At 40.8% G+C, this 23,546-nt stretch overlaps 1 protein-coding gene across 5 annotated transcripts in view; it reads left to right on the top strand.

Moving 5' to 3' along the window:
• Window positions 1–1,233: 1,233 nt before the first annotated feature.
• The window catches only part of NRXN3 (neurexin 3), a 2,091,311-nt gene continuing 2,068,998 nt past the window's right edge, over window positions 1,234–23,546 (top strand). For all 5 annotated transcript variants that reach the window (XR_013485433.1, XM_078151451.1, XM_078151449.1 and 2 more), the window contains exon 1: window positions 1,234–1,553. The gene's annotated coding sequence lies outside the window, so the exon portion shown is untranslated. The remainder of the gene's footprint in view (window positions 1,554–23,546) is intronic.

Here is a 23,546-nt window from a genome sequence, read left to right as displayed (position 1 = left end):
TAGAGGGAAGGCATATGGGTAGATGACAATCAAGAGATAGGGAACAGCTGTGGTATAGTGGATAAAGCATAGGACTGGGAGTAAAAGGACTTGTGGCTGAATCTCATTTTTACTATTTACTACCTGTGTAAACTTGAGAGCTCAGTTTCTTCTTTTATAAAATGATGTTGGTGGTGGGCAGGAGAGTGGACTAGATCAGGACTTTTTAACCTTTTTTGATGTCGTGCACCCCTTTGGCAGTCTTGATATCCCTTATGGATCCCTTTTTAGGATAATGTTTTTAAATAAAATAAAATATATAAAATCACAAAGTATATTATATTGAAAAACAATTATCAAAACATTTTTCTAAAAATAAGATATGTACATAGACGACCCCCCCCATCTTAAGAATGCCATGAGATGAGGTCATCCCCCTATACAGATACACCTAGCTCTAAATTTCATATTCATCATAGCTAATATGATCCTTACTTCTATTTCTCATAATTTCATGATCTTCCCGGTCTAGAACATGTCTAAGTCCCTTTCTAGAGAGAAGAAAGGAGAAAAAATGCGGGGACAAGTGACTCTGGTTGTCTTGTGTTGGTTAAATAGACAATAGGCAAAATTTCAGCCTTCAGTGGCTAGGGATTCTACTCTTCACACCTTATTTAGGTTTGAGTTAGGGAAAAGTTTTCACTCGAGTTCAGGGATTTTGGTTGGCCAAGCAGGCAGTTTGGCAGTGGAGAGCAATTCTATTAGAATTCAAGGACTGGGCTTGATTAGGAAGCCGCCCGATTCGAGCTGCTGTCTAGGGTCCTGAATCGAGGCACATCGTATAGATGGCTTTCTCTGAAAGTGGGGCGGGGCGAGTGAGGAGAGGGAGTAAGTCAGGCTGGAATGTTAAGCAAGTGAAAAACCTCCACCCTCCGTGTGAAATAAATGCCCATGTATCAAAAGCAAGTCTCCTGTGGCACTTGGCTCAGTATAAATGAGGGCTTTTTCCTTCCAGTTTTAGTAAGTAGCCTTCCTCTCAGGGTAGAGGGAGAATGGGGCTCCAAAGCACCTGCTTCTTAGTCATATGTGGCTGGAGGATGTCCCCGATTACATCTTCTCAGCTGTTTGCAAAACAGCCAGGGGAGGAGGTGAAGCCCTGAGCCACGCAGCCAGGCTGTCTCTTTAAATGCTGGGGTCTGTGTGAAAGAGGGAGGGACTGGCTCTAGAGTGCGTGAAATTCCTGGGCTCCTCCGACAGTCTCAGGCAGAGAGCTCAGCCCTTCACATCTCCTCTTGCATGCAACTCACTGAGAGGGAGAGGCAAGCAAGACCTCCCCTCTCCACCGGCATCTCAAGCCACCAAGGACCTGCTTTCGCACCTCCAACACTCCCTCTCCCTCCTTCCCCACCACTCCCTCCCAGACAGAGCAAAAGAGAGAGAGAGAGAGAGAGAGGGAGAAAGATACTGATTGGAATCTTAGCCTTTTTCAAGAAGAAACATATCCAGCAAACTGAGTTGATTAAACATCAAACAGACAGACAGACAGACCCCAAAGGCTCTGCTCAGCCGGAAAGGTAAGACTTTTTTGGGAAAGGGTAAAGCATTGGAAGGGCAAGAAACAACCTGAGGTTCCAAGTGTGTCTTGGGAAGAGGTTGTGCCTGAAATGGTAGAAGTTTTCAGTTGGGAGCTGCCAACCTAGATTTTAAAAATATTTTTGGATCCTGAATCACTGAGCTTGGGCACATCATGGTGATGGTTTCACATTGCCACTCTTTCCCTTAGTTCCTTCTGGAAGTTGAATCTTCTCCCACTAACAGCTGAGAAAATCAGAAATTTTTTTTCAGTTTTTTTTCCTGTTCCTAACACCCCCCCACCCCAATTTTTTCTCACTCTCCTTGGATTTTGAGATTTAGGAGAAAGACAACCATCACTTCATTCAAGGCTGAGACTTTTTGGTTCTCTGTGTCTACTTTTTTTTTCCTCTGTGTCTACTTTAAATTTTTTTTCTTTCTTCTTCTGGGAAAAGAGAGAAGGGACAGGGATAGGCAAGAAGTCCAACCTAAATAATGAGAGGCTGCTTGGGAGCCAAGATGTGTATTTGTAGCTGGGATGTGTTATTTGAGTATGGGGCTTTAGGCTGGACTCCTTGCAATCTTGCTCTGAAGGTGGGCAGACTCGGAGGAAGGTGAAAAGGGAGGGGTGTGGAGTCTGTGTGTGAGGGAGTATGCATGAGCAAGCCTCTTTGGATCCGTTACAGGGGAAATCTTCTTTCTCTGCCTTCCATTTGTTTATATTAATGATTTAGTAGCAGGCTTGCCTGAAAACTTCCACTGTATGAGCGCTGTGGGTTTTTGAGCTCTCAGTGACCTTAAAGGCTGGTTCGATGAATTGTTTTTTCAAGACTCATTGTGCTATTCCAGAGTTTGGGCTTCTTCCTTCTCTCTTTTTAAACCACAAAACTTAACTGTTTTAGAATCATCATTGAGATAATGATGATTAAAAAAAAACTCCCCCTCCTCCCCAGGACAGTGATGTAATACTTACCTACGGGTACTGACTGTGGTGCTTTGCAGGTGACTTCTCCTGTGATTACTTGAGAAACATTTTTTAAAAATTCCTTCCACCTCTAATACTCTCTCCTCTTGATTTTGTCAAAATACTCAATAAATAAATAAATAAATAAATGGAGAAATGGAATTTCCGCTCTATTTTATAGAATAGTTAGGATAGGGTATGATCTTTCCCCTTTCTTTTTTGTCACTGCCTTTTTATTTTTAATTACTAATTTTTAAATGAAAAGGTCAGAGATCAGTTGACTTTACAGAAGCCTAGGAAGAGGAAGGCATCACTTTAGCACAAGAAAGAGAAGTGGTTGGAACCAAGCACTTTCCTTCTCTATCTCTTCACTATGCTATTCCCAGCTTTGGGAAAAAATAGTTTTGCTTTTGCAATCACAAGCACTCTAATCTTCTTAATTCTTTCCCTTCCCAGAGTCATCCCTCCTGTTCAGTGGGTAACCCTGCTAAGGAGAGATAGACACGGCTATGTCACAGAACCTTGATGACAGCGTAGTTTAGGGGCTAGGGGTATTGTTCATCTTTGTGGTGGTTGTTTGGAATAAATTTGAACTCCCTGGTGATACTGGTGACACAGTTACCAAGATGGTAGATTTGGGGAGACTGTCAGGGTAGGGGGAAGGAATTCAGAAGAATTAGCCCTTTGTGAATTGGTTTGTTGGCTAGAGCCTGCCATCGCTGATCAAGGGCTTCTGCATCGCCACTCAAGTTAAGATGGTCTGTGTGGTGATGATAGGCAAGTTTACCTAAGGGCTATTGGGTTTGCAAGGTTGGAGGAGAGATGAGTGAAGGCTGTTTTTTGAAAAATATCTTAATCTGTCTCAAGTTACAGACAGGAAAATGACATTTCCGTCAGTAGCCAGTTAGGCTGAGATATTCCCATTGTTTGAATATTTGGGCGGGGTGTGGGGTAAGGAATAATACTCTTTGCCCATTTCTTACATATGGGGGTTCATTCTGCAAGACAATTCCCTTTTGGAAGAGGGAGAGACTGGGCAATGGAAGTTCACTGTTAGAGTAAGCAACAGGGCTAGGTTGAAAAAAAATTTAAACCAACTGGACTATGCGAATACCCCCCTTATTTTTCTGGAGCTTTCGGGCATCTTCCAGTGAATTTTTAAAGGTGCCTCTTCAAGAGAAAACCAGAAATAAGATGGATACTAGGTTGTAAAAGACAACTATTCCTTTTGGATCCCCAGTTTTCCCCAATATCGTTGGGTAGTATAGCTGGGGCCTGACCTTTTTATAAAAACAAATGCTTCATTTCCATTTAACATGTTGATTATTTTCTGTCTATATTAAGGGGAAAAGATTTACGGAGATGGATTAGTGGATGCAATTTTGAGATCGGCTACCCAGATTTGGCGGGGGGTGGGGGGTAGGAGTGTTTGTGATGCTGTATGCATTGTAGTATTTTCATTTCTCTTTGATGGTGGGGGAAGATGGAGATAGTGGGGACAAGGTGGATGGAGAGACTTTAAAGAGTTGGGGTGGAGAGGACACAGAGGTGATGTGACGAAGTCGCTGATTCACATAATGCGTGCTCTACCTTCTCCTTTTCTTTCGCTCTTAGAAAAAATAATCCATTATCTCTAAAAACACATTATTCTTCAGATTGGCCTTTTAACAAAAAAAAGAAAAGGAAAAAGGGGGAGGGGTTAATTTAGTGAGGGGGGTTGGGTCTGCCTGTAATTAGCCCCACTGCTGCAAAACTGAGATACAGAAATCCATCTGCACCAGTATGGGGGGGAGGAGAGGCAGAGGAGAGATGGAGGATGGATTGTCAATCTTGGATGAACAGTGAAGCAGTGTTGGCATTTGGATATTGTCTATGTTCATGCCTTGGTGTGTACATATTTTTTTCATCTGACCACCAATTTTCCCCCCAATTCTTTTTCTGTGTTTCCAATTCTATCTCTATACATCCCTTCCCTTCCAGTCCCCCCCTCCACTCCCCCACCCCTCCAGGCTTCTTGTCTCTCGATGAGCGAATTCTGTTTCGTCCTGATGGCTCTGCGGTTCTTTTTTTTTAATTTTTTTTCGCAACACAACAGTGGCACGATGGCCTTTGCTACATGCCACACGGATGCAGCCTCCTGATAGGAGAGTTAAGTCAGCATACATGTATGTTCACTTACACATGCAGAACCAATGGAGAGCTTTATTTTATTTTGTTTGCCCATACCCTTTAGCCTCCCCACCATTACCTTGACTGTGTTTCTTTTCCTTCCATTAACAAATGGGAGATGCAGCAAATATCATAGGCACGTCCGCTCCACCAACCTCCTTCTCCTACTCGCCATTATCTTTCCTGAATGCTGGCTGTGTCGCACTTCATGGGATTAGAGTATTTGAGGGTATTTGGGGAGGGGTGGTAGGGGGCTTCCATGAGAAGGGAATGAGAATGGGGGAGGCAGATGATATTAATGACTTTTTTTTTGGACCAAATGAGTACCCGATGATAATGATCCAATTTAACCATCCGTGAAATCTATGTTTGCGACACACTGGAGGGAAGGTTATACCAGGGGAGCACAGGCAGGGCTGGGTTACCTCTGGAGAACATGATGCTTGCACACTGGAGACACTCATGCATGCAGACATGAACACACACATATGATGGCACAAAGCTCTGATCGGTGGGTTGTTGTGTGCTAGAGGGCATTGCAGAATAGACCAGAGAGAATGTATGGTTGGTTGGGAGCGTGAAGCAATGTCTTTGTCCTAGTCATACTACATGAATATCAATATGTATAGCCTTCAAAAATTCTGGATTTTATTTTGTACATGTGTATCTTGAATCTTGGGTGGTATCTGGGGTTATATTTGACATATTTTTGTGTTTATATCATCAAATTCTTTATTTGCCTAGGATTGTGCAGAATGGGGTTGTCAACATTTTATATGTTGTTCCAAGCTGGAGGCTGCATGTCTTTTGTATGGAGTGTGTGTGTGTGTGTGTGTGTGTGTGTGTGTGTGTGTGTGCGTGTGTGTGTGTGTGTTGTATGTGTGTATTTGTGAGCTTTGGGCATGTGTACGTGAGTGATTCTGGAGAGACTTGGTTGTTGGCACCATGAAAGGGAGCTTCCCTTCCCTCCGTAGGATATATGGAGTGGGGGGTTACAAGGCAGAAGAAGGGGAGAGAGTGAAAGAAAGCAAATGAGTGCTTTTTCAGGCAGATGCAAAGGAGGAAAAACCCTTCAACAGTCTCTGGTGGGAAGCCTGGTATGTGATTCCCCCGTCCACCAAGTGAGTCCGTGGGTGGATGTGATCATGGAGGGCTGGTGGGCGGACACAGACTAAAGCAGGTGGAGGGGATGAGGTGGGCGAAATAGAGGGTTTTCCCAGCTACCTAGTTAGAGCCTTCAGTAGGGAGAAGAAGGCTCTGTGACACTCACACCACTTCTGTCCTTTCTTGGGGAATTAGTTCTATTCTCTCGTGTCATCATCACTCTCCTCTGAGGCTGCATTTTGACCCTTTGAATCACCCCCTGTTATAGAAGGCATATTGTTTCCAATCAGCCCATTCCTGATGCTCTCCTGGGCCACTATCAGTTTAATTACTGGACGCCATTTTTGCTTCTCTTTCAGGTGAAGGTGTCACTCTTTTTTTTTCTGATTCATGAGTAAAGTGTATATCCCTCCCCCTTTAAATGAAAAAATAAAAAGAATGTGCCTTGATTAATGCTTCCAGTTTCTCCCCCTTCTCTTCTTGGATCTGACCTTGAAGAATCAGGAAGAAACACTCTTCTGCCGTCTTTGGAATGCAAAGGACAAATCAGGGAGCAGGATTCTTGGAGAGAGAATTTGTCACACTTCTAAGTCTCTTTTCTCTTTCTCATCTTCCACCTTTGCTCTAGCCTGCTCCCAACTCCCTCCTGCTTGATCCCTACTGGGTTGAGTATAGTGGGTGTCGCTATTCTCTTTCTGTGATATTCAGGGAAATGAGAGTACTTTTATTCTATCACTGTCTTTTCCTTCATCTGAACCCGGATCCTCAGTTTTTTGGAGGTGTTGCAGTGGAGATGTAGTCTGTGGAAAGCCCACCATCAAAAAACGTACACTTACTTGTGTCAGTCCGCACACACAAATGGTTGCATAAGCCATTCCTCTACCTCAATATCCCACTAAATTAGACACACCTGCTCACGAAAAGAGCTGTTGAGCTGCAGTTCTGACACTTGAGGGCCAGAGATGGCCATGATGCAGATGAAATTAATGCAGTGGGGTTTTTTTTTGGTTGTTGTTTTTTGATTTTTGATTACAGCAACAGGCAATAATGGGGTTGGGGGAGCTGGGGCAGCTTGTGGGGCTGAGGCTAAGCATGCTCTCACTCCAGCAGCCCAAGAAATGGACTTTTCCTCCCTTGAAGCTTATTGTTTGGGAAAGTGGAGTCCTATTCCTCATTGCCCTAGTGTTATGTGCAATTCTAGAGGTATGAGAGGAAATAAAATACTCTTACCTGAGTTTAAAAAGAAGTCTTTTCTCATTGCTGGTCCAGAGGGACTCTCTATTGCCTCTTTCCCAGCTGCCTTGACCTTTCCATGTGCCACCTTATTCTCTCTTCTGCTTTCAGGCTTTTTGCTGACCATCCGTCCATGATCACACGAACACAAGGACTCACTTGTAAGTCCCCATGGTCAATCATAACATTTTTCCTTCAACCTCATGTAGCAGATTGTTTTGTAGCTCTTTAATGCCTTCCCATGATATGTGTGTGTGTGTGTGTGTGTGTGTGTGTGTGTGTGTGTGTGTGCATACTTATAAACAGCTAGGTTGTACAGTGGATAGAGCACCAGGCCTCAAGTCAGAAAGACCTGAATTCAAAGCTGGCCTTGAACATTTATTATTTATGTAACTCTGGGCAAGTCACTTAACCCTGTTTGCCTTAGTTTCTTCGTCTGTAAACTGAGGTGGAGAAGGAAATGGCAAGCTACTCCAATATTTTGCCAAGAAAACTCCAAATGAGGTCACAAAGAGTCAGACATGACTGAAAAATGACTGAACTTGCGAATAGATAGATAGATAGATAGATAGATAGATAGATAGATACATAGATACATACATACATACATAGTGTTGGTTTCCTATCCCATTATTCTGTTGGAACCTCTGTGAGAGTGGAGACCATGTCCTATCCAAACTTTAGATTTCCCTAATCACCTAGTACAATGTTCTGCACAAAATAGGTGCTTAAAGAATGATTTTTATTGGCAGCCAACATACAAGGATATCATAGAACATCATAGAATTGAAGAGTTGAGAAGAACCTTAGAGATGAGAACTTTAGTTCCAATAGATTGCCATCTATTTAAGGGTTGTCATGACCAAAAAAATCTGTCAACCAGTGTCCAATATTCTATGCTTATCTACGTGGCTCCTCAGGTGACAGTAACAATTACTCTTCACATTCCTTTCCAAGGCATTTCTAGCTTGCTAAGACCTATGGGAGCTTCTTCTTTCCTGGAATAGCCTTTGAAGACCTTTGAATGGGTCTTCCAATCCATGCCATGATGAAACATCAGAATAGTGTGGCTAAGTGATCTACCTAAGGTCACAGTAAATTAGGGGCAGAACTGTGGGCCAACCAATGCGTTGATGCCCATTTTCCTGTCTCCCAATTTGGTACTCATTTCATTGCTTATTGTGGGGGGCCATCTCTAGTCATCTTAATCTATATCTTGCCATTGGACCCAAATGGCTGGAGCAGAAAGTGGGGCTGATGACTATGCACATCCCTCCTTTACTTCAATTCAATTCACTTGCAAGTCATGGCATCAACCTTCCTGATGCCATGGTCCTCTTCAAGAATGAGGGACAAACAGCAACAGCTGCTTATTATACAGCTGTTTTTGTTACTTGAGGCATGGAGGCAGCAATGTCTACTTGATGTAACTGATATCCCAATTTCCTTCCTAAGAGAGTATTTTTAGGTCGTGGTTTTGCACCAACTGAACATGAAGGGATAGGTTGAACCAACAAGGAAAACCTTCAATTCAGTTAGGATACAAACTGGTTACAAGTGATCTCTTAATTTCAAATTTTGATAGCCTTTTCTCAGTCTTCATCCCTTTTGACCTCTCTACTGCATTTTCCTTGTACACACTTTCTTCTTTCTGGATTTGCATAACATACTCTCTTCTATCTGAAGATTCCATCTCAGTTTCCTTTGCTGGATCATCACCCAAGTTCCACCATCTTTTTGTGAGTGTCTCTTGGGGCTCTGCTCTGGGCCCTCCCTTCCCTCAATACACTATCTTGGCTTTCTCAACATTTCATGAGTTGAACTATGACTTTTATCAGGTGATTCTCAGATCTATATAGCAAACTCCAGTCTCTCTCCTGAATTCCAGTTCCATGTTAAACAGCTGTTCATTGGAGTTCTCTGGGTATATGTCTTATAGGTATCTCAAACTGAACAGATCCAAAACAGATTTTTTACTCTGCCCTTCCCTCCCCCCAGCCTCATCTTCCATCTTCCTCTCTACCTTGTTCCTTTTAAGAGTACCAGGGGACAGCTAGGTGGTACAGTGAATAGAGTGCTAGCCCTGAAGTCAGGATGATCTAAGTTCAAGTGTAGCCTTGGATACTTATTAGCTATGTGATCCTGGGCAAATCATTTAACCTTGATTGCCTAAAAAAAAAAGACTACCACCATTCTTCCAGTTACCCGATTTCACTAACTAAAAGTCATCTTCAGCTTTCTCCCGTCCTTACCCCTAATACTCAGTTACCAAGCATTGCTAAGTTTTCTTCCACAACATATCCTGCATCATTCCACCTCTTTCTAGCGGCACTTTTTTTTTAGGCAATTGGGGTTAAGTGACTTGCCTAGGGTCACACAGCTAGTAAATGTCAAGTGTTTAGTCTGAGGCCGGATTTGAACTCAGGTACTCCTGACTTCGGGGTTGGTGCTCTATCTGCTGTGCCACCTAGCTGCCCCCACCTCTTTCTACTCACAGATACAAGCCCTAGTTCACCTCTTACCTGGACTTTTGCAATAGTTTTGTAATTGTTCTTCTGGCTTTAATCTTTCCCCACTTTAATCCATACTCCACACAGCTGCACTATTGATATTTTTAATATTTTTCTCCCATTTATTAATATAATTCTTAATCCCTTCCACTTTTTTTTAATGTTATCAGACATATTTTTCTTCCCCAATCCAATAAAATTTATTAAGTGTCTACTATATGCCAGGCACTGTGCTAAGTTCTGGGTATTGATATTCTTAAGGTACAGTTTTAGCCATGTTACTCCCCTCCTCAAGAAGCTCTTATGGCTCTCTATTGCCTCTTGGGATAAAATATAAATTGCTGTTTGATTTCTAAAGCCCTTCAAAATCTAGCTCTACACAACCTTTTAAGGCTTACTGCTCATTATGCTCTTAACACATTGTACATTCCAGCCAATCAGATTTACTATATAGCACATTCCATTATCCGTCTCCATCCTTTTGCACAGATTGTCTCATATTTGGACTTTACTCTCTTCTCCACTCCACCTTATAGAATCCATGTCTCTTATCAAAATGCAATTCAAGTGCACCTCCTAAAGTTACTTCTCATCTGTTTTATATTTCATTTCAAATCATTTGCATTTCATTTTCTGTGTACATCTTGTTTTTCCCCAATTGTAAGCCCCTCAAAGGGCAGAAATTGTTTTATTTTTGTCATCGTATCCCCAGTGCCCAAGATAGTACCTGATACCTAGCAGGTATTTAATAAAAATATATGAAATGAATGAGTGAATAAATGCCATTTCCGGGCCTTGCCAACTTACCTAGTTGGCTTTCAAATATTAGTGGAATGAAATTAACTTGCTATAAATTCTAATCTCTGAGACTTTGGACAAGATTATGAAATCTGGGTAAAGTTCTCCTCTAAACTGGGAAAACTTTATGTACTTTTTCATAAATAAATAGAACTTTAGCATGGTATTCAAATTCTCCAACTTCACCTATAATTCTAGTCATAAAAGTACATTATTTGGGACATCAGTAAGGTCTCAATTTAGTGAACCAAATAGCAAGTTGATCTTTGGATCAGAAGACATTGTGAATCAGTCACCTTCCCTTGGAGTGGGGTCATTTCAGACTGCTCACAGCCTGAGAGTGGAGAGGAGGTACTCGCTGGACAGACACTGATTCTTTCTCTCCCATATCTCTTAGGGCCATTTCTTAAAGACCCTTAGGCCCTTTTTAGGTCTGATGTCATGGGATGTGCTGAAATAAACTTGCCAACATGAGTCCTTCATTTAATTTTTTTGGGTCTCATTCTGATGACCAGTTTGGCTTCCCCTTGGAGTGTTCTTATCAAGTGAAAAAGGAGCTTAATGGTAACCTGTTGAGCCTCCCTTAGGATGTTCTCTTCCCCTCCTCCACCCTTAGACTTACCTCATCATGAAGGGGCACTGGAACCTATTGGCAACTGAATTTGAGTATGTATAGATAGTCATTGTTGTCAGTCCTGAGCTGGTTAGGGAAGTTGGTTATTCCACTGGCCTCAACTACATAAATCACTAGGATTTACTGCTCCCAAGCCTCAATTAAGCTGCAAACAGCCAGTAATTTAACAAAACAAAATATTGCTAGATTTGATGTCAGAGGATCTGGGTTTGGAGTCAGAGGTCCCAACTTCCCATTTCTTACCCAAGTGACTTTTGGCAGATCACTTAACTTTTCAGGAGTGCAGTTTTTTTCCCCCTGTAAAATAAAGTGGTTGATCTAGATAACCTCTGAGGTCCCTTCCAGGTCTAAACCTGTGATATCATAACTCCATGCTGAGTCTTGAACAAGGGTCCCTGGGGGTGTGGAATGTGTACTGAGAATACAAGGATTCTTATTCTAGAAGACTCAAAAGTGAAGAAGTAGTGATGTTCTTAGATCTGCAATGGATCAGTTATTTCTTGTTTTAATGTGGGGAGGGATAGAAGGGTAAGGAAATCTGGTTCCTGTTCAAGGAGATCAGAGACATAAAGCTATACAGGCTCACCAAATCTAGTTACAACTCTATCCATACTCATTTCCTGAACTGTTTCCTAAATAGCCTAGTTTTTGTCTCCTTCTCTGTGTTCTTTTTTTATTGATTGTGTGAGATGGTTCATTTTGTAGTACTACTCTTGGCCATAATACTGTCACTGTTTCATTTTGGAGGAGCTAATTAAACCTGGGGAGAAGAGGCTGCTTTACTAGGTATGGGGTAGCTGGGTTCCTGCTTTGGAATGTCTCAATTTTCCATGGGGTTCTTGGCCCTGTTTTCCCTCTTCAAAGTCCCCAGTGTGGAGTCTTGGTGATGTAGGATTGAGAGCAGAGGACTTGGATCTTTTCAGTCCCACTCCAGTTATTGCCATGACTTTCAGCTCCATGGGACTGGAAACAAGCTCATTGTTTTGTGTAATGACTGATAGTGAAAGAACAGGAGGAGTCTATTAAACTATACTCTTTTCTGATCTTTGGTACATGGAGCATTGATTAGGGATTACTCACTCTTCCTCATGGAAAATGGAACATGGTACTGGGGCACCTAGAATGGGCTGATGGAAGAGGAAATGTATCTAAAAGAATATTTAGCTCTCCGAAAGATTCAGAGAGTTGAAGGAGATCCCCAAAGATCAACTTATTTAGCTCTCTGCTTCTGAGAACAGCAGTAACCTAGTCATCTCACATGGATGAACCTAGTTGGTGAAGTTCTCTGGAGCAGAACCCACACCTCATTCTTTGCAACATGTTAGAATATATGTCAAATAAGTTCTATAGATGAATCTCATAAGCTGTATCCCAGAAGGATTTGTCATGCTTTTTATTTAATGAAGAGGAATGTGGTGTGGGATATGTGTACATATGCCTCTGATAAATGTAGGATGTGAGTTGAGGGCTAAAATGGCCTGATAGGCAGCAGAGAAAACTGATGCCTATAAGCTCCTGAGAAAGTGAAGTGATAAAAGGAAGAAAAAAATCTCTTTTGGAGAGAGGGAATTATTGGAGGAAATTGAAAAAGAGGAGCTCTGGCAAAGGGGTGCTGTCTGTTCTTCACTCCTCCCCCCACACACACCCCAGCAGAGATGTATTAGCTTCATTGCATCCACGTTGAAGTCTGTTTATTTTTCCAATAATGTGTTAATTAAACATCGATTTCTGGGTGGGGGAAAGGGAATTGAATTGCTAGAGCTAAATGGAGTGAGGCAGATGGGGAGCTAGTGAGAGGGGTGCCCAGGGGCCTAGTGTCAGCATCTTCTGAAGTGTCCCTGGGGGGTAAGTGGAGGAGAGGAGAGGAGGGGCTGCTGGATTCCCTTGCTCCAAATTTTAGTTTGCCAACTTCCTCCAAACCTGGAGGAGGAATGTCTCCTTCTTAGAAGCCTAGGAATGAACAGGGCCCTTTCCTGATTTTGGAAGGGAGGGAGAGACTGCCACTCCCTTACTCTCTCTCCCACCTCATGGCCTTCCATGTCTTCTGCTTGAGGGAAGCAAAGGGCAGGGTCCACTGGGAGGATGAATTAAGACATTACTGCGAAGAAAAAGATGTAGTAGGAGGGGCAGCTTGGTATAGTGAAGTCCCTGGTGATCACAAGTAGCTCACTTTGAATATCAGCTCTCCACTTACTGACTATGTGTCCTTGGTCAAGTCATTTCCCCTCCTGTAGTCCTCAGCATTTTCATTTGTAAAAAGTGAGCTCTCTAGGCTCTTTTCCAGCTCTAAATCTTTGATCTTATGAAAGAAGATCTTATCTGACAAAAAGCTCCTTACAATGTAAATAGAAAATGTATGCAAAGCCAGCTATAGTTTTTAGATGCTTAGAATAACTTCAGCGTATCAGATAGGCTTTGGGGTCAGGCCCACAACCCCTGAGGTCCTTTTGGTCATCATAGCTCTGGTCAAATGAATTCCACTTGTCCCATCGCACCACAACACAAGACATTAAAGGGAGTTCAAACACCCATCATCCATCTACTCCTTTACTCTTGGGATCAAAATGTTCTTAACTGGGAGGAACTATAAAAGAAGGCTGCTCCTTAGCAAATGGACCAAGTGTTTACTTTGATGGAAAGTTCATTTTCTTTTCCAACTTTCATTTATTTATTTATTTTTATGAGTCTTTCACTTCCATGTCTTGACATAGGTGGCATGTTTCATCATCAGCACTCTTGAGTCATGGTTGATCGTAGCACTGATCACAATTCTTATGTCTTTCAAAATCATTTATCTTTTGAATGTTGTTATTGCTTAAATTGTTCTCCTGTTTCTTATTCACTTCATTCTGTATCAGTTCATGAGTCTTCCTAGGCTTTAATAATAATAATAATAAATTCTTCAATGATATTATATTCAAATACAAAAACTTGTTTAGGCATTCCCAATTTATCTAAGGATAGTTTAGGTTGCTTCTAGTAGGAGCTGGATATGTGGGCTCAGAATACACTGGATAAATTGTGTGTGTGTGTGTGTGTAAAATTTCATCAATGTAGGGAACTCCTGGCTTAGGAACTTCTTCTGCCAAAGCAGCTCACAAGCTCTGTATGGTTTAATAGAGAAGTTCCAAGGAGATTGCCTGAGACACACAGAGTTTAAGTGATGTGCACATGTTCATACTAGTAGTAAGTGTCTCAAGCACATTTCAACCCAAATCTTCTGATGTCAAACACCATTCTAGCCAAAATATCATCCTCTTTATTTCCCTCTTCCACCTACCTGTTCCTTTTCCCTCTGCCCTTCTCCACCTCTTCTTCACTCTTCCCCTCTTCCTCCCCCTTCTCTTTCTCCTCCTCTTCCACCATCTCCTTTCTTCCTCCCCCTTGTTTCACTTCTTTCTCACTCTTCTTTCTTCCTCCTACTCTTTCTCCTATTCCCCTTCTTTTTCTTCTTTCCCCGATTTCCCCCTTCTTCCTCCTCTCCCCATCTTCCCCTCCCCCTTCTCCTCCTCCTCCTCTTCCTTCACACCACCACCACCACTACTACAACTACAACTACCATAAAAACAATAAAAACAACTACTACTACCACCACTACTACTACCACCACTACTACTACTATACAGGAAGGTATATATGATCCTTTTCCTTCAAATGTAAATTATATGCTACTGATATGAGAATCTGTGTGAAAGCATGGGGAAAAAATGGTCAATCCTTTTAAAAAATAAAACTTTTAAATATAATTTCATTGACATTTTTTGTTATTACATATCCTTCATTTCTGTCTTCATTCTCCCTCTCCCAGAGAGCTATCTTTTATCATAATGAATTTTTTAAGAGGAGAAGAAAAATTAGCAAAACCAACTCACACTTTTAAAAAGTCTGTTGTTATCTCCAGTGTTCCACAATCATGGATTTCCACCTCTTTGCCTTCTTTTGTTTTCTTTGTGACTCAACTTGGTTGCTATAATCTCGCAACACTCCATTTCAGTTTCATCCATCCTTTTCAACCTGTGCACATGACCACCATATACTTTTGGGAAATGACAATCCTTTTGATTTCTGATCTCTTGCTCAGAAAGGCAAGCCCCCTTTCTCACTGCGAATCTGCAGCATGTAGTCCTTCCTCTGCCTGGAGTCCTTCAGGGCTAGGCTGAGTTGAGATCTCTGGATTGCAAATACCGTGAGGATGTTGAGAGCTAGTCATTGCTTCACCTTTACTGAAGAGCTTCAGGTGGGTGCTGGATGACCATTTGTCTGGGATGTTGTCTAAGAGGATTCCTGCTGTGTCATAGATGGTGATAAATGACCTCTGAGGTTTTTCCCAACTTGGTGATTTTGTAATTTCTCCATAGGACATGGATAGCTTGAAGCATGTGTTTGGGGCAAAGTTTAGGAGGATACAGATGATGAGAAAGTGAGCCTTTTCTCCAGGTACCTGTTATACCCTAAAGACAGACAATTAGTTCAATGACTCAAACAATAGGCAGCCATTAAGAACTATCAAACCTTCAGTGCATCTAGGTGGTACAATGAAATAGAGGATTGGCCCTGGAGTCAGGAAGACTTGAGTTCAAATCCAGCCTCAGACACTTTGTAGGCAAGTCACTTAAACGTTGTTTGCCTCAGTTTCCCCAACTATAAAATGAAGATTATAATAGTACCTATCTCCCAGGCTTGTTGTGAGGATCAAATGTGATAATTTGTTAAGCTTTTAACACTATAGTCACATAGGTAGCACATATTAGGTACTTGCTACCTATTTAATAGGTATAAGGAACTTTTTCTCTTCCCTTAATTGGTCACCAAGAAGGAGCAGGATAGTTTCTTCAGTTTTAATTTTAAACATCTCTTTTCAAGTTAGCAGAAGGAAACCACAAAGATCCAGAAACCACTTCTGGTTCTTGCTATCTCTTGGCGTTTGACTGACATACAGCCAAAACCTGCCCGAATTTTGCTCTTTGGAGCTAATATTGGAGAAGTAGAGAAATAACAACATGTTGTAATGTATAGAATGGTGGAGTTAAGTTAGAAAAACTTGGGTTCTAATTCTGCTTTTAAAAACTAGTCGTGTCATTTAAGCTCTTTGATTTTCAATATTCCTCGTTTTGAGTATCGTTTCAGAGAAACCTAGGAACACTAATAGGAACTGACACAGATTGAAGTGATCAGAATGAGGAGAACAATTTGTATAATAACAAGAAGACTGTAAAGAGAAACAACTTTGAAAGAACTATGATCAATGCAATTATCACCTAGGATTCCAGAAGACTAATGGTGAAGCGCATTACCTAGCTCCTGACTGAAGGGAGATGGATTCAAGATGCCAAATGAGATATACATTTTTGGATGTGGTCAATGTATGAATTTGTCTTCCTTGATTATATATAACTGTTACGAGAGTTTTATTTTTGTTTTTCTGAAGATGAGAGGAAGTGGGAGGAAGTGAAAAACAAATGCTTATTAATTGAAAAAATAAAATAAAAATGGTGATAGGAGTATTGGTAGCATTGTCTTGACAGCATTGTTGAAAGGAGCAAATGAGATAAATTTATGTAGAACCTTAAAGCTCTATATATAGGTTTCCCAAAAGTCTTAGTGCAGTTTTAAGCCATTAAACTTGAAAATGCACTAAGACTTTTGGGACACACTCTCTTTGTGAACCCCATGAAAAACAAACTTTTACATAGCCTTACTTCTAGGTGAGATTTTATTTTTATTTCTCAACCTGGAAGGGCCTTTAGCAATTCTAAAACTGGTGCATGGATGGTCGCGCTTTGGGCAACCTCTCTATGATTAGGAAATCTTCTCTTCTGAGAATGGATGCTATGCTAGTAGGCCTATGGGAGAACACTATGTCTATGGGAGATTCCCCTAGCAGCTGCTTCACAGTTTCTCAGGAACCCCACCCAGCAGATTTCCAAGTAATTTTGAACCCTCTCTGCCTTCCATTCTTCCTCTTTGCTAATTGCTCAGAGGCTCAGGTTAATTTCATCTTCATCTTGAAGATTTGACATGGCCCCTTCCTGATATTAATGTAGGTCACTAGGGGGTATCCACAAGATAATTTTCTTTGGCCAGTGTGATTTAATGTCCTAAACTGCAAATGACCTAGGAAAAGCGTTAATTGCAGAGGTCTCATCTAAGGGATAGGAAGTTGTCCGGGGGGACTTAGTTTGAGTAGAAGTATTTTGATCTAGAAACATGGTGGGTTGGGAGGGACACACTTGAAGAAGGAGATGGCTTAATGGGCCTCCAATAAAATATTAAAGTCTTTTTAAAAGTTTGCCAAGACATGGCAGTTGCTTTTTTTAGACAGTTCCTCTTCCTTCTGTCTACCTAGTTATGTTTTGTGACATGTTGGCCAGCAGAGGAAAATGCTGCATGCAAAACGCAGGGCAGCTATTTCTTCTTTTTTGTCATTGGCTATTCTGTTGTGGTTACTTACCTTTCATCTGGGAAATGGTGGATTTGTTCAGTAGCAGCCAACATTGATTCTAATGAGACTTCAAAATTGAAGCAATGGCTTGGCTGTGTAAAAGGGAGAGAAGAAGACATACGGGAAGTGAGCATGTTTGGGAACTGAATCAGTAACTCAATAAATATTAAGAGCCCACTACGTCCCAGTCACTGTGCTAAACATTGGGGATACAAAGAAAGGCAAAAAACAGTCCCTGCCTTTGAGGAGCTAGTAGTGTAATGGGGGAGGGTACAAGAGATAAGACTTGTTTTTGAGAAGGATGGAGTTTGTCGGCTCAGTCATTTCTTCCAATGAATTTACAGGTTTAGAATTGGGTCATAATGAGGGGAAGGGAGAAATCTAGGTAGCTGTTAATGCCTTGGGTTTTAGAATGGATAGAGTGACCAGATATTCTTTCTTTTTTCTTTTTGGTGAGGCAATTGGAGTTAATTGACTTGCCCAGGTCACACAGCTAGTAAGTGTCAAGCGCCTGAGGCTGGATTTGAACTCAGGTCCTCCTGACTCCAAGGCTGGAGTTCTATCCACTGTGCCACTTAGCTGCCCTTGACCAGATATTCTTCAAGTTTAGTGACAATAAGCTGGATTCTCCATGAAAGAATGAAATAAAAGATTTATGGAGAACTTTATGTTTTGTTTTTTGTGGGATGTAGTCATTCTGTAGAACACAGGATTAGAGAGACAAGCTTTTACTGTGTGAAAGCACTGTTCGTGGTCAGTATGGGTGGAAGATTTCTGGGCCTTTGTTACATCATCTATAAAATGAGGACAAAATGATCATTGATGTGACCTATCCTGTCAAATCCCAAAGGAGGTCTTACCACTGCATCTACCTGTAGATTTTGTTGACTATAACTTATCTCACTTGTTTTAGAAATTCCACTTCCAGTCTTAAAATGCTTTGATAGTTTCTGCCATTCAGTTCAGGGTCTGAAGGTGTGTAGATGGAGGAATGATACAATGGGAGTGTGTTGTAGTGAAAAACACAGGACTTGGAGTTGGAAGGCCTGGGTTTGGCTTTTAGCTTGGTGGTATCTTACCTATGTGATTTCAAGAGCATAACCTCTCTGGGTTTGTGTTTCTCCATCTGCAAAATGGATTTAATAATATTTGGATTATATGCCTTATGAGATTGTTGAGAAGAATTAAGAAGATCAAATGAGATGATATTTGTAAAGAGGTTCATAGGAATAAAATAATATCTGTGATTTTATAGTGGATGGTGAGGGAACTGAACTTGTGATTTTGTTTATGAAAGGTTGACCAGAAACTTTCCCTACCAGTTCAGATGGGTGCCTTTTCTTCAACTTAGTTGTCTCAGTTACTGAGACATTGAATGACCTGACTCTGAGTCACATAGCCAGTATGTATCAAAGGCAGAACTTTAACACAGTCAGACATTTCAACTAGGTCTCTATCCATTGTGCTATACTGTCTTGTGTGTGTGTGTGTGGTGTGTGTGTACATAAGCTATAAAATTGTGTTAAAAGAGGTCCTTTGGGCCTCTTTTTTGAATAGCATCTCTGCAAAAGGCCTCTATTGCAGGTTTGATGCTTGTGTGTGCACTGTTTTTTTGGGGGTCTGACTTAGGATTTCTTGAATGTAGGGAACTTCCAGTGGCAAAATGCCCTCCACTGAAACATATTGGCAACCAGCCTGCAATTTATCATCTTAAAGAGTCGCTAGGCCCTTCAGAGATTAAATGAGGTCCTGAAGGGTAGCGTGTATAAGACACTAGGATATTTTGAGTTTCTTGTTGAATCTCTGTGACTCCAACGGTGGCTGTCTATCTACTGTACCCTCTTGCAGCTTGGCTAACTTTAATAAATCTCTAGATCAGTGTAAATTTTTGTCATCGTTGCTATGGTTATTTCTATTATTGTTTTATTCTGTGGCACAGATTACTTTCCTAACCCCATTTAGCCATTTCATAAATGTATGCCACTTGGCGAGACTGGTTGAGAGAGTATGGATGACTCATTCATTTCAGGCCTTTGGGCACTACTGAAACAACTCAAGTTTGTCCTGCTGACAGTAGATCGGGCTTGTCATCTCTTTTGACAAAGGATGCATGGTAGCCTCCTTGGAACTGTGTTTTTCTTCAGACTCCTTGGCTCCAGCTTTCCAACTTTGGTTGGAAAAGGGTAACAACAGGAAACTGACCAAAGTTAAAAAGTGGCCTGTGTCCTTGGTTCTAGCCCAGTGCATAGATAGAATGGAACAGAGGCCTAGAGTAGCAAGGTGGGGAGTGGGGTCATGCGAAGGGAGTGGAACAAGATTTTGGTTGGCCCTATTCAGCCGCCCTAGAATTCTTGCCCACTAGATAAACTGAGAGCAAAGTACAGAATGTGTGTCCACTCTGCATGGGAAGCTCTTGGGAATGCCTTGGGGTTGGTGTCCTTTGCGAAATGTTTCTGCAAAGCTTTGTGGTTTCGTAGGCAGAGTCCAGAGCACTAGAACTCAACTTCATGCTTTATGGATTTTTTTTTAACATGGACATGCAAAGCTCCTAGAGGAACAGTCTTGATTGATAGGTACCTGTGCTGCATTACCATTTTCTAAAGGATTGGAAGGCTTCTGGATTGCTGTGCTGGCTTCCAGTTGCACTTAGCTGGCCCTTGCTGGGCAGCGATGTGCCCTGGATTGCATTTGAAGAATTAATGTATTGTCAAAAGGCTTCTTCTTCTTTTTTCTTACTGAAGCAAAGAGAATTATCTTTGTATTAAAGGCCCTTACCTAAAAATACTTATGACATGGTGAATGATTCCAGCTTGCCCAAAGTTTCCTCATTTCAGGAGTAGTGAAGGAAGTTGTATATCTTATTGGTTCTATAAAATGAGGACAAAGTGATCACTGATATGATCCATCTTATCTAATTCCAACCAGGGATCCTACCACTGTGTGCTTCCCATAGATTGGTGACTGTGGCTTGTCCCACTTGTTCCAGAAGCCCTGCTTTTCTAGTTCTAAAATACTTTGATAGCTGCTGCCATTCAACTCAAGGATTGAAGGTATACAGATGGAGGGATAGCCATAGCACCAGTGTAGTGTTGGGGACAATTAGGTTGGGTAATTTAAAAAAAAAGAGAGAGAATGCTTTTCCTTTGCTGCTATAAGATTTTGTTCCTGAGTCCATAGTGTTGAGATAGGATTCTTTCAGGTCTAGTCCCTGGTAGGGAGAATTCATGCTTGGTCCAGCCTGAAGCTGGGGACACGAAAGTTCTTAGTTATGGGTATTGAGAAAGAAGTTTCAAAGACAAAATTAGAGAAAACTCCATGGTTTTCTCTGACCTAAAATTAATGCAGTAAATGGACCTTTTCCTGTGGGGGTCCTTAACTCTTATGACCAATTTGTTGAGCAGTGAGAGATGGCCTCTTCAGCTGGTGCTAAAAATTCCTGTAGCGCATATTCATACAAGTCTGTTAAAAAAAAAAACACCCAACAAACCTCCCACATCAACCCAAAGGCAAGGAACACTAGGCTAGGAATCAAAAATCTTGAATTCTAATCCTAGCTCTGACACTTATTTTCCGTATGACCTTCCTCAAGGCGTCATCCATAAAATATCTACCCAATCACCAAGTCCTCCTAGGTCATGTGAAAATTTGGAATCCTGTAGTTTTTTAAAGAATGTTTTTATTTTTTCCCCCTCAATTACATGTAAAACAATCTTTAACATTTTTTGTAATTTTTGAGTTTCAAATTCCCTCCCTGCTTCCTTGCCCACCCTCCTTCTTGAGAAGGCAGTCACTTTGATATAGTTTATACCTGTGCAGTCAAACAAAAAGTATTTTTATATTAGCCATGCTGTAAAAGAGAATGCAAAGAAAGATAAAGGGGGAAAAAAACACTGTGCTTCAATCTGCATTCAGACTCCATTGGTTCTTTCTCTGGGGGTTGATAGCATTTTTATTCAACAGTCCTTCAGAATTGTCTTGGATCATTGTATTGCTGAGAATATCTATAATCACAGTTGATCATCATACAATATTGCTGTTATTGCATACAATTGCATACATTTGCTCACTGCTCTATGCATCAGTTCATATAAATCTTTCTAGATTTTTCTGAGAGCATCCTGCTCATCTTTCTTATAGCACAATAGTATCCCATCACAATCACATACCACAACTTGTTCAGCCATTCCCCAGTTGATGGACATCCCTTCAATTTTCAATTCTTTGCCACCACAAAAAGAGCTACTATAAATATTTTTGTACATGTAGAAACTTTTCTTTTTCTTTTATCTCTTTGGGAAAAGAGAAGTATCCTTTTCTCAATGCTATTCTGGAAAGAATATGAAATTAAGCAATAACCTGGAAACTTAGACTCAGCTTTGCTACTGATATAGGATCTGAATTTATAAAAAATAAAGACGTTAAATCAAAATAAATTCATATTCCCCCTCTGCCTCATCTACAATAGGTTATATATTTTTTTCCACTTGAATTCTTGGAGTATTGGGTGACTTGCTCCATACTGAAGCAGCCAATTCCACTTTTTGGACTGGACAAATTGTCAGAAATTAAGCCAGCTCATGCCAAACTGAAATATGAATGTCTGTAGCTTAAATCTATTAGTCCTAGCTCTTCATTATAGAGCAGTACCCCATATGTTCAGTACCATCTTTAGATTAAAGTTCTGTAATCATTGGCAATGTTATTGGAGAAGGAAATGACAAACCATTCCGGTTTCTCTGCCAGAAAAACTCCAAATGTAGTCATGAAGAGTCAGACATGACTGAAAATAATGGAACAACAACAGTAGCAGTAACAACAACAACAGTATCATTGAATCCCAAGTTGGAAGGGACTTCTTATGTACGGGAGAATAACCTATACCTGAGTAAGATTCCCCTCTTGTTTTCTGGCCTTTACTGAACGACCTCTAATAATGGAGGTCATCAACTTAGTCCAATTTGGTTTGCTCCGTTTGTAAAGAAGTCTGACTTTTTATTAACCTAGAATATAATTCCTTTTCATTTTCACCTATTGACCTCATTCTGCTCTCTGAGGCCAAGCAGAGGAGTTTTAATTTCTCTTTCACATAACAGGCCTTCAAATCTTTGGAGACAGCTATCATGCCTCAAGGTTTCTGTTCTCTAAGCTGAACCGATTCTTATATGGCATGGTTTTTGTCATCTTGGGTGCTTTTTTTCTGGATATATTTTAGCTTGTCAATGTCTTTTCTAAATATGGCATCTACTTTCTGCATGTAGTATTCTAGAAGTGGCCTGATTGGGGCAGAGTATTGAAATCGTACTTCAGATTCATTGACCTTTCAGTTCTCTGAAAAAACTATGTCTTTTATGTGGCACAAAATAGGAAAAAAATTATGTTATGCTTTGAACCAAAATCTTACATAAATGGAGTTGTTATTTTTGATTATTTTGCAGTTTTTCAGAACAGCTAACAATTCAATTTATTTCAAAAAACATTTGTTAAGGACCTGTTCAATATAACTCATTTTGCTAGAGGCTAGAGTAAAAATGAAATATTCCTTGCCTTCAAGGAGCTTACATTTTTGTGGAGTTGGGAGAATGACGCACCACTATATGCATAGATAAGTAAGAAATAAACAAAATAATTATAAAGCAATTTGAGAAGGAGACAGAGACAGAGAAGGTCAAGAAAGGCCTTGTATACAATATAGCATCTGTGTTTAAAAGCCTTGAGTGAAGATAAGGATTATAAGCAGTGGAGATCAGAATGGGGTCTGTTATGGACATGGGGGACACTGTGTAAAACTAGGAGATGACATTTCATGTAGAATTTCAAGGAAGACAGTTGATTCATTGAGTTTGTAGTCTTTGGAATGGTCTTCTTCATATGAATTGCTGTCTAGCTATATCTCCCACGTGCTGTACTGTATAGTTGTGGGTTTGGGGTTTTTTTTTCTCTCCAAGTGAGAATCATAGTTATAACCAGTTATGTTTTACCTTGTTAAATTTGGTCCATCATTCTAATGTGTTGATACATCTTTATATCCTGAATCTGTCTTCCATTTTGTTAATTGTTCTCAGCTTTTTGGACCTGCAAATTTGATGAGCATTCCATCTATATTTTCACCCAAGTCACTGACAAAACAATTGAATGTAAAAG

Source organism: Phascolarctos cinereus, unplaced genomic scaffold (assembly GCF_003287225.1).
Source record: "Phascolarctos cinereus isolate Bilbo 61053 unplaced genomic scaffold, phaCin_HiC Scaffold_3;HRSCAF=262, whole genome shotgun sequence".
NCBI classification, from domain to species: Eukaryota; Metazoa; Chordata; class Mammalia; order Diprotodontia; family Phascolarctidae; genus Phascolarctos; species Phascolarctos cinereus.
Note: the sequence above shows the minus strand (reverse complement) of the source record. Positions and strands in the feature narration are given on the sequence as shown.